The sequence below is a fragment of the Haliotis asinina genome, chromosome 13 (assembly GCF_037392515.1).
Source record: "Haliotis asinina isolate JCU_RB_2024 chromosome 13, JCU_Hal_asi_v2, whole genome shotgun sequence".
Classification (NCBI taxonomy): Eukaryota; Metazoa; Mollusca; class Gastropoda; order Lepetellida; family Haliotidae; genus Haliotis; species Haliotis asinina.
Genome location: NC_090292.1, coordinates 482403 through 495120, shown reverse-complemented (window position 1 = coordinate 495120; position 12718 = coordinate 482403). Strand labels below are relative to the sequence as shown.

The 12718-nt window shown below is 41.8% G+C and overlaps 1 long non-coding RNA gene across 1 annotated transcript in view; it reads right to left on the bottom strand.

Annotated features, from left to right (window-relative positions):
- The window catches only part of LOC137260194 (uncharacterized), a 41992-nt gene extending 32632 nt beyond the window's left edge, over positions 1–9360 (bottom strand). The window contains exon 1 of the long non-coding RNA XR_010954739.1: positions 9266–9360. This is a non-coding gene — a long non-coding RNA (uncharacterized lncRNA). The remainder of the gene's footprint in view (positions 1–9265) is intronic.
- Positions 9361–12718: the final 3358 nt, after the last annotated feature.

Here is a 12718-nt window from a genome sequence, read left to right as displayed (position 1 = left end):
AAGTTGCGTGACAATTGTTACAGTTGACCACAGTCTCCCCATCCTATTGGTTTACAGGGGTTACGCTTAACCAGAGACAGTCCAAGTGTCTTGAACTAGATGTACCTATTGATATACAGGCGCTATGTCTAATGAACGACAGCCCAGGTGTCTTGAACTAGATGTACGTATTGATGTACATGCGCTGTGTCTGATGAACGACAGTCCAGGTGTCTTGAACTAGATGTACCTATTGATGTACATGCGCTATGTGTTATGAACGACAGTCCAGGTGTCTTGAACTAGATGTACGTATTGATGTACAGGCGCTATGTCTGATGAACGACAGTCCAAGTGTCTCGAACTAGAAGTCCGTATTGATGTACAGGCGCTATGTCTGATGAACGACAGTCCAAGTGTCTTGAACTAGATGTACCTATTCATGTACAGGCGCTATGTCTGATGAACGACAGTCCAGGTGTCTTGAACTAGATGTACGTATTGATGTACATGCGCTATGTCTGATGAACGACAGTCCAGGTGTCTTGAACTAGATGTACGTATTGATGTACATGCGCTATGTCTGATGAACGACAGCCCAGGTGTCTTGAACTAGATGTACCTATTGATGTACATGCGCTATGTGTTATGAACGACAGTCCAGGTGTCTTGAACTAGATGTACCTATTGATGTACAGGCGCTATGTCTGATGAACGACAGTCCAAGTGTCTCGAACTAGAAGTCCGTATTGATGTACATGCGCTATGTCTGATGAGCGACAGTCCAAATGTCTTGAACTAGATGTACCTATTGATGTACTGGCGCTATGTCTGATGAACGACAGTCCAGGTGTCTTGAACTAGATGTACCTGTTGATGTACATGCGCTATGTGTTATGAACGACAGCCCAGGTGTCTTGAACTAGATGTACCTATTGATGTACATGCGCTATGTGTTATGAACGACAGTCCAGGTGTCTCGAACTAGATGTACGTATTGATGTACAGGCGCTATGTCTGATGAACAACAGTACAGGTGTCTTGAACTAGATGTACCTATTGATGTACATGCGCTATGTGTTATGAACGACAGTCCAGGTGTCTTGAACTAGATGTACCTATTGATGTACATGCGCTATGTCTGATGAACGACAGTACAGGTGACTTGAACTAGATGTACCTATTGATGTACATGCGCTATGTCTGATGAACGACAGTCCAGGTGTCTTGAACTAGATGTACCTGTTGATGTACAGGCGCTATGTCCGATGAACGACAGTCCAGGTGTCTTGAACTAGTTGTATGCACGCGGTTTACTAGCGTTATGGCTCATCATGCTTTTCTGATTCATCTACCCACCTGACTTTGTCCGACATTTCAAACATCAAAGTGCATGCCAATCCGATTTTTGGGGACGTTCCCTCACGGAAGTTATCGATTATTTACGAAAATAGCCGAATACGTCCGAATTAATAATACGCCGTTCCGGGACTGACATGCACGAGACTGACTCCGTTTGGAGATGGCAATAACTCTTAATCGATCTTGATGCTGCGAGTCTCTCATAAGGCAAGTATTACAGGTTTAATTAGTTGTCTCGTGTTTAATCTTTAACTGTTTAATGTACGAAGATAGACGCAGAGTCGCGTTCTGTGGTTTGAGGAGACAATGACGGTCACGCTTTCCTATGGCGTGATGGTGACGGTCACTCCACAACGCGGATGAATGTGCGTAAATGCCGCGACTTGTGTTGGATTCCCACAGACAAATGTTTATCATCTAATCGTTAGTTTGACGGTACCTATAACACAACCAGTGCTGTCGGTTGTGCAGTAATGTATGCTCTCAGATTAAGGAATTCAGCTTTCCTTCAAACGGATACATTCCCATTGCAGATAGATTGAAAAACCCAGGAAGTCGGTACTGTTTAGCGTGGAGAAAGAACCTCTCAGAATCTCTTCTCAGCTAATACTATCTAATACCAAAATACTCTGGACCACGTAGACCTACTCCACCTCTCTGTTCACATTTGGCACACAGTATATACAGACAGGCTGACAGATGTGAACCTACTCCACCTCTCTGTTCACATTTGGCACTCAGTATATTCAGACAGACTGACAGACGTGGACCTACTCCACCTCTCTGTTCACATTTGGCACTCAGTATATACAGACAGACTGACAGACATGGACCTACTCCACCTCTCTGTTCACATTTGGCACTCAGTATATTCAGACAGACTGACAGACGTGGACCTACTCCACCTCTCTGTTCACATTTGGTACTCAGTATATACAGACAGACTGACAGACGTGGACCTACTCCACCTCTCTGTTCACATTTGGTACACAGTATATACAGACAGACTGACAGACGTGGACCTACTCCACCTCTCTGTTCACATTTGGCACTCAGTATATACAGACAGACTGACAGACGTGGACCTACTCCACCTCTCTGTTCACATTTGGTACACAGTATATTCAGACAGACTGACAGACGTGGACCTACACCACCTCTCTGTTCACTTTTGGTACTCAGTATATACAGACAGACTGACAGACGTGGACCTACTCCACCTCTCTGTTCACATTTGGTACACAGTATATACAGACAGACTGACAGACGTGGACCTACTCCACCTCTCTGTTCACATTTGGTACACAGTATGTACGGACAGGCTGTCAGACGTGAACCTACTCCACCTCTCTGTTCACATTTGGTACACAGTATATACAGACAGTCTGACAGATGTGGACCTACTCCACGTCTCTGTTCACATTTGGCACTCAGTATATACAGACAGACTGACAGACGTGGACCTACTCCACCTCTCTGTTCACATTTTGTACTCAGTATATACAGACAGACTGACAGACGTGGACCTACTCCACCTCTCTGTTCACTTTTGGTACACAGTATATACAGACAGACTGACAGATGTGGACCTACTCCACCTCTCTGTTCACATTTGGTACACAGTATATAGACAGACTGACAGACGTGGACCTACTCCACCTCTCTGTTCACATTTGGTACACAGTATATTCAGACAGACTGACAGACGTGGACCTACTCCACCTCTCTGTTCACATTTGGTACACAGTATATTCAGACAGACTGACAGACGTGGACCTACTCCACCTCTCTGTTCACATTTGGTACACAGTATATTCAGACAGACTGTCAGACGTGAACCTACTCCACCTCTCTGTTCACATTTGGTACACAGTATATTCAGACAGACTGACAGACGTGGACCTACTCCACCTCTCTGTTCACATTTGGTACACAGTATGTACAGACAGACTGACAGACGTGGACCTACTCCACCTCTCTGTTCACAGTTGGTACACAGTATATTCAGACCGACTGTCAGATGTGAACCTACTCCACCTCTCTGTTCACATTTGGTACACAGTATATTCAGACAGACTGACAGACGTGGACCTACTCCACCTCTCTGTTCACATTTGGTACACAGTATATTCAGACAGACTGTCAGACGTGAACCTACTCCACCTCTCTGTTCACTTTTGGTACTCCGTATGTACAGACAGACTGTCAGACGTGGACCTACTCCACCTCTCTGTTCACATTTGGTACACAGTATATACAGACAGACTGACAGACGTTGACCTACTCCACCTCTCTGTTCACTTTTGGTACTCAGTATATACAGACAGGCTGTCAGACGTGGACGTACTCCACCTCTCTGTTCACTTTTGGTCCTCAGTATATACAGACAGGCAGACAGACGTGGACCTACTCCACCTCTCTGTTCACAGTTGGTACACAGTATATTCAGACAGACTGACAGACGTGGACCTACTCCACCTCTCTGTTCACTTTTGGTACACAGTATATACAGACAGACTGACAGACGTTGACCTACTCCACCTCTCTGTTCACTTTTGGTACTCAGTATATACAGACAGGCTGTCAGATGTGAACCTACTCCACCTCTCTGTTCACATTTGGTACACAGTATATTCAGACAGACTGACAGACGTGGACCTACTCCACCTCTCTGTTCACATTTGGTACACAGTATATTCAGACAGACTGTCAGACGTGAACCTACTCCACCTCTCTGTTCACTTTTGGTACTCCGTATGTACAGACAGACTGTCAGACGTGGACCTACTCCACCTCTCTGTTCACATTTGGTACACAGTATATACAGACAGACTGACAGACGTTGACCTACTCCACCTCTCTGTTCACTTTTGGTACTCAGTATATACAGACAGGCTGTCAGACGTGGACGTACTCCACCTCTCTGTTCACTTTTGGTCCTCAGTATATACAGACAGGCAGACAGACGTGGACCTACTCCACCTCTCTGTTCACATTTGGTACACAGTATATTCAGACAGACTGTCAGACGTGAACCTACTCCACCTCTCTGTTCACTTTTGGTACTCCGTATGTACAGACAGACTGTCAGACGTGGACCTACTCCACCTCTCTGTTCACATTTGGTACACAGTATATACAGACAGACTGACAGACGTTGACCTACTCCACCTCTCTGTTCACTTTTGGCACTCAGTATATACAGACAAACTGACAGACGTGGACCCCTCCACCTTTCTGTTCACATTATGTACACAGTATCTACAGACAAACTGACAGATATGGGCCTGCCCCACCTTTCTGTTCACATTTGGTTGCTGGTAGTGGTTGAATAGTTCTGGAATAATTCTGGAATAACTTACTCTAAGAAATTGTCGTAACTGAATCAAGACAGTGTAATCTGTCTATTAATGTAGGAGACTGGAGAACCTTCACCGTTGTTGAACTCCCTAAGGATGCAGATCTAAAACCATAACGAGATCCTATTTGTGTAAGTCTCCCCTTCAGCGTGTTCTGTATGTGGCACAAGACCGCTGGGACTAACTGCATGCAGTCAGACATCCACTGTTGTCAGATGCCGCTAGGGAACTGGTCAGTTCAGTGGAAGGTAGGGTTGGGGTGCAGGACATACCACACTGTAATCACGGTTACCGCACCCACAGCCTTGTGTCCACCATACCTTAGGTCCGCTATATACATATACCTTGTATCCTGTACATGTAGACAACGATACCTTGTATCCTGTACATGTAGACAACGGTACCGTGTATCCTGTACATGTAGACAACGATACCTTGTATCCCGTACATGTAGACAACGATACCTTGTATCCTGTACATGTAGACAACTATACCTTGTATCCTGTACATGTAGACAACGATACCTTGTATCCTGTACATGTAGACGACGGTACCTTGTATCCTGTACATGTAGACAACTATACCTTGTATCCTGTACATGTAGACAACTATACCTTGTGTCCTCTATATGTAGAGAGCTTTACTTTGTGTCTTCTATATGTAGAGAACTATACCTTGTGTCCTCCAGATGTAGACAACTATACCTTGTGTCTTCTATTGTAGACAACTATACCTTGTGTCCTCTATATGTAGAGAGCTTTACTTTGTGTCTTCTATATGTAGAGAACTATACCTTGTGTCCTCCAGATGTAGACAACTATACCTTGTGTCTTCTATATGTAGACTCCTATACCTTGTGTCCACTATTTGTAGTCACCGTTGCCCTCTCTTCTCAATTTGTAGTTGCTTGTACGATATATGGATGGTCGGTTGAATGATATATGGATAGTCGGATGAATGATATATGGATAGTCTGACGTACAAAATATGGATAGACTGATGTACGATGCATGGATAGTCGGCTGTACGATGTATGGATAGTCAGATGCACGATGTGTGGATAGTCGGCTGTACGATGTATGGATAGTCAGATGCACGATGTATGGATAGTCGGCTGTACGATGTATGGATAGTCAGATGCACGATGTATGGATAGTCGGCTGTACGATGTATGGATAGTCAGATGCACGATGTATGGATAGTCGGCTGTACGATGTATGGATAGTCAGATGCACGATGTATGGATAGTCGGCTGTACGATGTATGGATAGTCAGATGCACGATGTATGGATAGTCAGATGCACGATGTATGGATAGTCGGCTGTACGATGTATGGATAGTCAGATGCACGATGTACGTATTGACGTGTGAACATCACAACGTGAAACTCATTGTCATTACTGGAACATTTCATTTCAGCAAACTTCGAGCTTATGTCGGCCAATAACAACGACAAATCCGATTTAACCATAGTATCAAAGTACCAAAGGTTAATATCTTTCAGCTTGATGACAATCGGCGTGTACCTAGATTCCATGGATATATCTGTCATTGTGAATGTTATGGCCACAATACCTCGCTATTGTAACAGATTCACAAAACACCGATTTGTGCGACAAACGACGAGCAACTACTGCGTGGGTTATCACGTTTCAAGCAATGAATACATATTTAAAAATGGAACATAATTTCCAAACCAAGGATCCCTAAGTAGGCTTCTCCTTGTGTAGCTGAATATGGTGCGACAAGAGCGGGTAATACTAATGACGGCATTTGTCAGACGAAGTAGGAACAAGCTGTAAAGTGAAGGCTTAAAACACTGTACATGAAAGACCTGAAGCACGAGAGGCTACGCGTGTCGGTATCATTGGCTTCCCCTGAAAGGATGCCAGCATATCTCGGCCTCACATGGCAGGGAGAACTTAAAAAAACACTCATCCATGTTAAAGAGGACACTGTGACCAACTACTGGCTGGTCCTCTATTTGGGGAGATGTACGTCTTGAAACAATCTCATTTATAACATAACATGAATCTCAGTTAATGTACAAACTTGACAAGATGTTCAACATATATCTCAGTTAATGTACACCTTGAGTAGATGTTGAACATATATCTCAGTTAGTGTACACCTTGAGTAGATGTTGAACATATATCTCAGTTAATGTACAACTTGAGTACATTTTGAACATATATCTCAGTTAATGTACAACTTGAGTAGATGTTGAACATATATCTCAGTTAGTGTACACCTTGAGTACATTTTGAACATATATCTCAGTTAGTGTACACCTTGAGTACATTTTGAACATATATCTCAGTTAATGTACAACCTGAGTAGATGTTGAACATATATCTCAGTTAGTGTACACCTTGAGTACATTTTGAACATATATCTCAGTTAATGCACACCTTGAGTAGAGGTTGCACACATAGCTAAGTTAATGTACACCTTCAGCAGATGTTGCACACATAGCTCAGTTAGTGTACACCTGGAGTAGATGTTGAACATATATCTCAGTTAATGTACACATAAAGCAAATGATAAGCACATGTCTCAGTTAATGTGCACAGTGATTAGATACTGAATGTAAATGTTGACCAAGGTATGTCGTGATTGGTTACTGCATGCTGACTAAAGTATGATGTGCATGTATGCAAACATGCATGAGGCCTAAGGAACGCTGCAATTGGACCTGGAACTAGTACGCCAGTTAAAAGACCACAGTGATCATATAAGGAATACGCATGCCTCTGATGTGTACATCTTGGTAAAACTTACAAATACAATATTCAGTCCGAACTGGGATAGAGTAAAGAGGTAACCTTCGTGAGGGTAAGCGCACGAGGCCAACTTCGTGAAAAGGGAGTGCAAAAGGTAATCTTTGTAAAGCAGAGCGCAAGAGGTCACTTTCATGTAAGGGAGAGCAAAAGGTAACCTTCGTGACAGGGGAGTACAAAAGATAATCTTTGTAAAGCAGGGCGCAAGGGGTCACCTTCATGACCCCTTCACCTTCGTGAAAGGGGAGTGGAAGAGGTCGAATTCGTGGAGGACACGGCAGGAGGTCGCCTTCGTGAAAGGGATTTTACAGAAGAACAACACGGAAGTCAGTCAATAGCATGAAATAGTACAAGCATTAGACTGTCCTCAGTGTGAAACATATTTCAGGGTGAACATCACACTAGGTCTAGATACGTCTGTTTCCACTGCCAAGGAGGACATGCAGCATATTGTTTATCTTCTGTAAACATAAACTACTTAATTTCGGGACGTTTCCCGGTGTGATGAGTTTGCTCTACAAAAGAACTCCTTCTGGTTTGTTGTCCAGAATGACATGTGTTCAGATGAGTGCACATAGTTTGATGACGCTTCATTGGCCCACGTGTTGCCGTACCCAGACAGACCAGTCTATTTTCAAGTGAAGAGTGGTTACGATATCATTCGTCAGACTTTTGGGAATGGAATGGCGAGTCCCACTTATGCAGGAAGGGGGGCGGCGAAACGTTTTGATACCATATATCAGTTATACTTAAAATGCATTCCAGAAAGAGTGTCGCGATAAGATATGATGTCACATATCAGGACTACTTGGAGCACATTGCAGGAACAGAGGCAGCGATAAGATATGGTATCATATATCGGTTATAATTAATGTACACTCCAAGAAGAGAGGCGGGAATTAGGTATGACATTACACATAAGTTCTACTTAAAGTACATCGCAGGGGGAGATGCGGCAAAATGATATCATATGTACGTAAACTACACATATCAGTTCTAGTTGAAGTACATTCCAGGAGCAGAAGCTTCGATATGACCTGATATCATTTGATTTTATTTGATATCATCATACTACTTGAAGTACACTCCAGGAGGAGAAGCGGCGATATGATCTGATATCATTTGATTTTATTTGATATCATCATACTACTTGAAGTACACTCCAGGAAGAGAGGGCGATAGGACGTGTCATTTATGGGTTCTACTAAAATCTCTAGCAACTTTACAGAAACAACGTTCATGGAATATACTGTTAATATTTACAAATATATTGTCAGAAACAACCTTCACGAACATTCAGTGTACATATACATCCACCGTCCAGAAACAACCTTCACGAACATTCAGTGTACTTATACATCCACCGTCCAGAAACAACCTTCACGAACATTCAGTGTACATATACATCCACCGTCCAGAAACAACCTTCACGAACATTCAGTGTACATATACATCCACCGTCCAGAAACAACCTTCATAGACTGTAGTGTCCATTTATATGAGAGGATCAGACCCGAGCATAATCAAATACACAACCTTACATGTTTCTGAAACACGCTTCTTGAACGCCACAGGACTTCACAGAACATTACATCGGCGTCTATATCAAAACACCTTTCGGAAATACACTCTCTGAAGTGTATTTACATATATCAATTTTTCCGAAACATGGTTTTAGAAAAACAACTTACATCAAATACACGTATGATACTGACAGTTATACAAATGCCCGTCGCTGTCAACCAAAGTATACGCAGTAGATAGTAGAATGAATCACAAACTTACCTGGATAACCGGACGCAAGGTAGATTGAACAAACTGTGACAAGACATGATATTGCCCAAGTACTCATTTTGTCTTTCTATTCACGGCGTCAATCTCACTTCTGCTGTTTCCCGTCGGCTCTTAATGTCTTCTGCTGTCGTCTGCAAGGCAGCACGTGAGGACAGAGGCGTTGATTGGATGAAACTGAATGAACGAATCTTGCACGCATTCACTTTATATAAAGGTGTTCACGAAGTGGGGGTTGAGAAGTAAAACCATATGACGCGCATGCGCAACGTGACATCATACGGCTGCCATCTTGAACAATCTGGAGTGTGGGTGCATAGTTTGGAGAACTGCACGTCTTCGATGCTCAAACAAAATACAGTGATTGGAAAAAGGCATAGTTATACATTAGTAATTGACGCTTGGTCGATGTTAGTCATTGTCAGACAATGCTAGACGTGCAGAGACTGTCGTTACATGCCAGGGATGGACCCACACAGGAGGCCTAGCCAGCTGAAGGGACCACGAATAGCCCCGTGATTGTTTTGTGACGGTATTTGTTCCACAGAATGATTCAAATCTGACGCACAGACAAATACATTTTAATCGTTTAAAAAAGTGACAATTGCGCTGTGTTGTTTAATAAAACAAAGCACCGGTCTCCGTTAATGAAATGGCGCCGTGTCAACTGTCTGACGTAAAGAGTTCCTCACATCTCACCCAAACACGCCCCCTCTGCTGCTTGTACACAGCACCCCATTTATACTGCTGACATTTAAGGGAATTATTTATTGTCTCCCCTGACTGAGTTCAGACTTTTGTTACAACATAATATAGTTAAATCCCATCATTGACTTTCTAGATATATCACTGACATGTGTATATGGTTTATGTACAAATGTCTTTGCGTATCAGAGCCTTGTAAACGGAGATCTATACACCACGAAGCAACTCCTTTGTATTTTATTTGGATGTTTATTGTAGAGAATATACTATGAGGTTTATCTCCTACAGTACTTCAGCAGGGTCGTTGTTGTGAGACCGCAAAACAATCTGTTTCATTTTCACAAAGTCGTTTACTTTACGTTTCGGTGACGTAGTTCATAGTTGTTACATCACATACCGCCCGCTCTGGGAGAGAGTGGAGATACACCGTCAGTTCAGAGGTATCTACGTGACAGTTTGAATTGTTATCTTTATAGGAAAATATCAAGAGTAATCAAAGGCGGGCAGATATTGTTTTGCGGTGGGGTATATAACACTGAGTTGGCTACCATATAATGGGGTATATTACAACAAACAGGTTATCACATATACTACCCATCAAAAGTCTAGACTCACTTAAAACACCCACTATATGTTATATATGTATACATGGATACAACAAAGATGAATTTCTCCATCAACTTGGGGGAAACAACTGCAAACCTGATGCATGAATTGCACGAGGATGATTCATCAAATTGCTGAAAAGCATGTGCAAATATCGTGCATGTGAACTGCTGCTTTTTTGTGTAAAGTTTTTATAAGAATTTACCATTTTTCACCGAGTTTAATCATTTGCTGAACGCATGACAATAATCTTGTCAACGTTACTAATTTGTTTTATGATACATCAGTTCATGTGTCAACAGTACCTTTAAACAGTATGGAATATTTTGCAAAATCTAGTTTAGAACAGTTGACTGAAGTATGCGGCTACATTTACACTTGTGAGCCTAAACTTTTGATGGGTAGTAAAGTTGGGTATATTACACTAAACCTGTTATACCGGGGGTATATTAAACTAAACCGGTTATCAAATAGTAGGGTTTATTACACGAAAACAAGGTATCACATTGTGTAGCTTATTACACCGATTTACTACACGAAAACAATGTATCGTACAGTGTTGCGTATTACGCTAAAACAAGATATTACATAGTGAGGTCTATTACGCTCAAACTGGATATCAAAGTGTAGATTATTACACTGAAATACGATATCGTTTAGTGCAATGTGTTACACTACAAGAAGGTAATAAATCCCAATATACCATATTGTTACGATTCGGTGTTGGGTAGTGGTGTCAGTCTACTCTATTGTTAAAGATCACATATACTCGATTGGGGTACAAAGGTACCAATCGTTATAAATGAAAAACCGTCATTAAAACTAATCATTTCGACATTTTTCGACATTACCTTAAATCGACTTTTTTGACAACAGAGCACGATTCTTTCCCACGAACGGAATTTCAACCACACATACGAGCGCGTCTCCGTGACGTAATATGAGACATACCTATGTGGGTTGCTGTAGTATTCATGTACTTTTCCGGGGATAGATTATCTTGTTTAAAAGTTTGTCTAAACCTGCAATAGGGACAATTGTTTTGAAAACTGAAAGCTTTATGTCTGCACAATCTACTGCCATTTAGTTTTGTCACCTGCTTTGCTTATTTTCCGAGATACATCTTGTTTTCAGAGACGATTCTATCAAAATTGCTTCTTGTTATAATGGATACAAATCGTCCTGCTACAAGCGATGTCATGCAAAATCCTTTTGGTCGTGATTCAATAGCATATTTAACTACAGGTAGGAAATAGTTTGGATATGTTAACTTGATGAAAACCGACCACAGTCTAATTGATTCTCACACTGACTTTAGAACGTGACGCTACGATTTTAAGAAATGGCGGTGCCCTGTCGCGAACATCCACCAGCCTGAGAATAAATTCTATTTAGTATTATTTACACCGAGTTACAGAATCTAAACTACCTTCTACTGGTCGTAAAATATGTATATGATTTTGACATTGCTATATCATAATAACATAATAATTTCACTCCTGGAAGCGAGGTGGGTGTCAATATAACATTACTTACAATATTACTGCCACTTCGATCAAATCTTCGATCGCTTCCGAGGAAGAAATTCTTATGTTACAAGTTGTACCATGCAAAATCCTTTTGGTCATCAATCATTTACTAGTAAGTAGTTTTGATTTTTTTAACTAGATCGAACGAAATCTAAATAGCATCTTCTATCCTGGAAGTGAGGTACGTACATGCTTCGACAACGCTCGCTTCGCACTCAGAAACAATGTTTAGCACGAACTGAGGGGTCCCATGGAAATCTTTGCATCATCACCCGACACCTGGGAGCATTTGCATTTAGCAACCTAACGATTCGGCATGTCTTTGTTGACATTGAGAAATCAGCAAATTGACAAGTTTGTTACACATTTTACATACAACTAACTCAAAATCCTTATTCATATGACGTCACTGCAGTGCTCCGGCGACAGAGTTACATAACTTCTCTGTGGTTTCATTAATGGACGAGAGGAAAAGAGGCGACTCTTTTGGCAACTTTTATTCGCTCGGTATTAATCAACCACGCGTTTTTAAGAGAAAATATGATATTCCGCTTAAGACTAACTACAAGTCTTTCATATGTAATGGTTAAAAGAGCACAAAAACCTC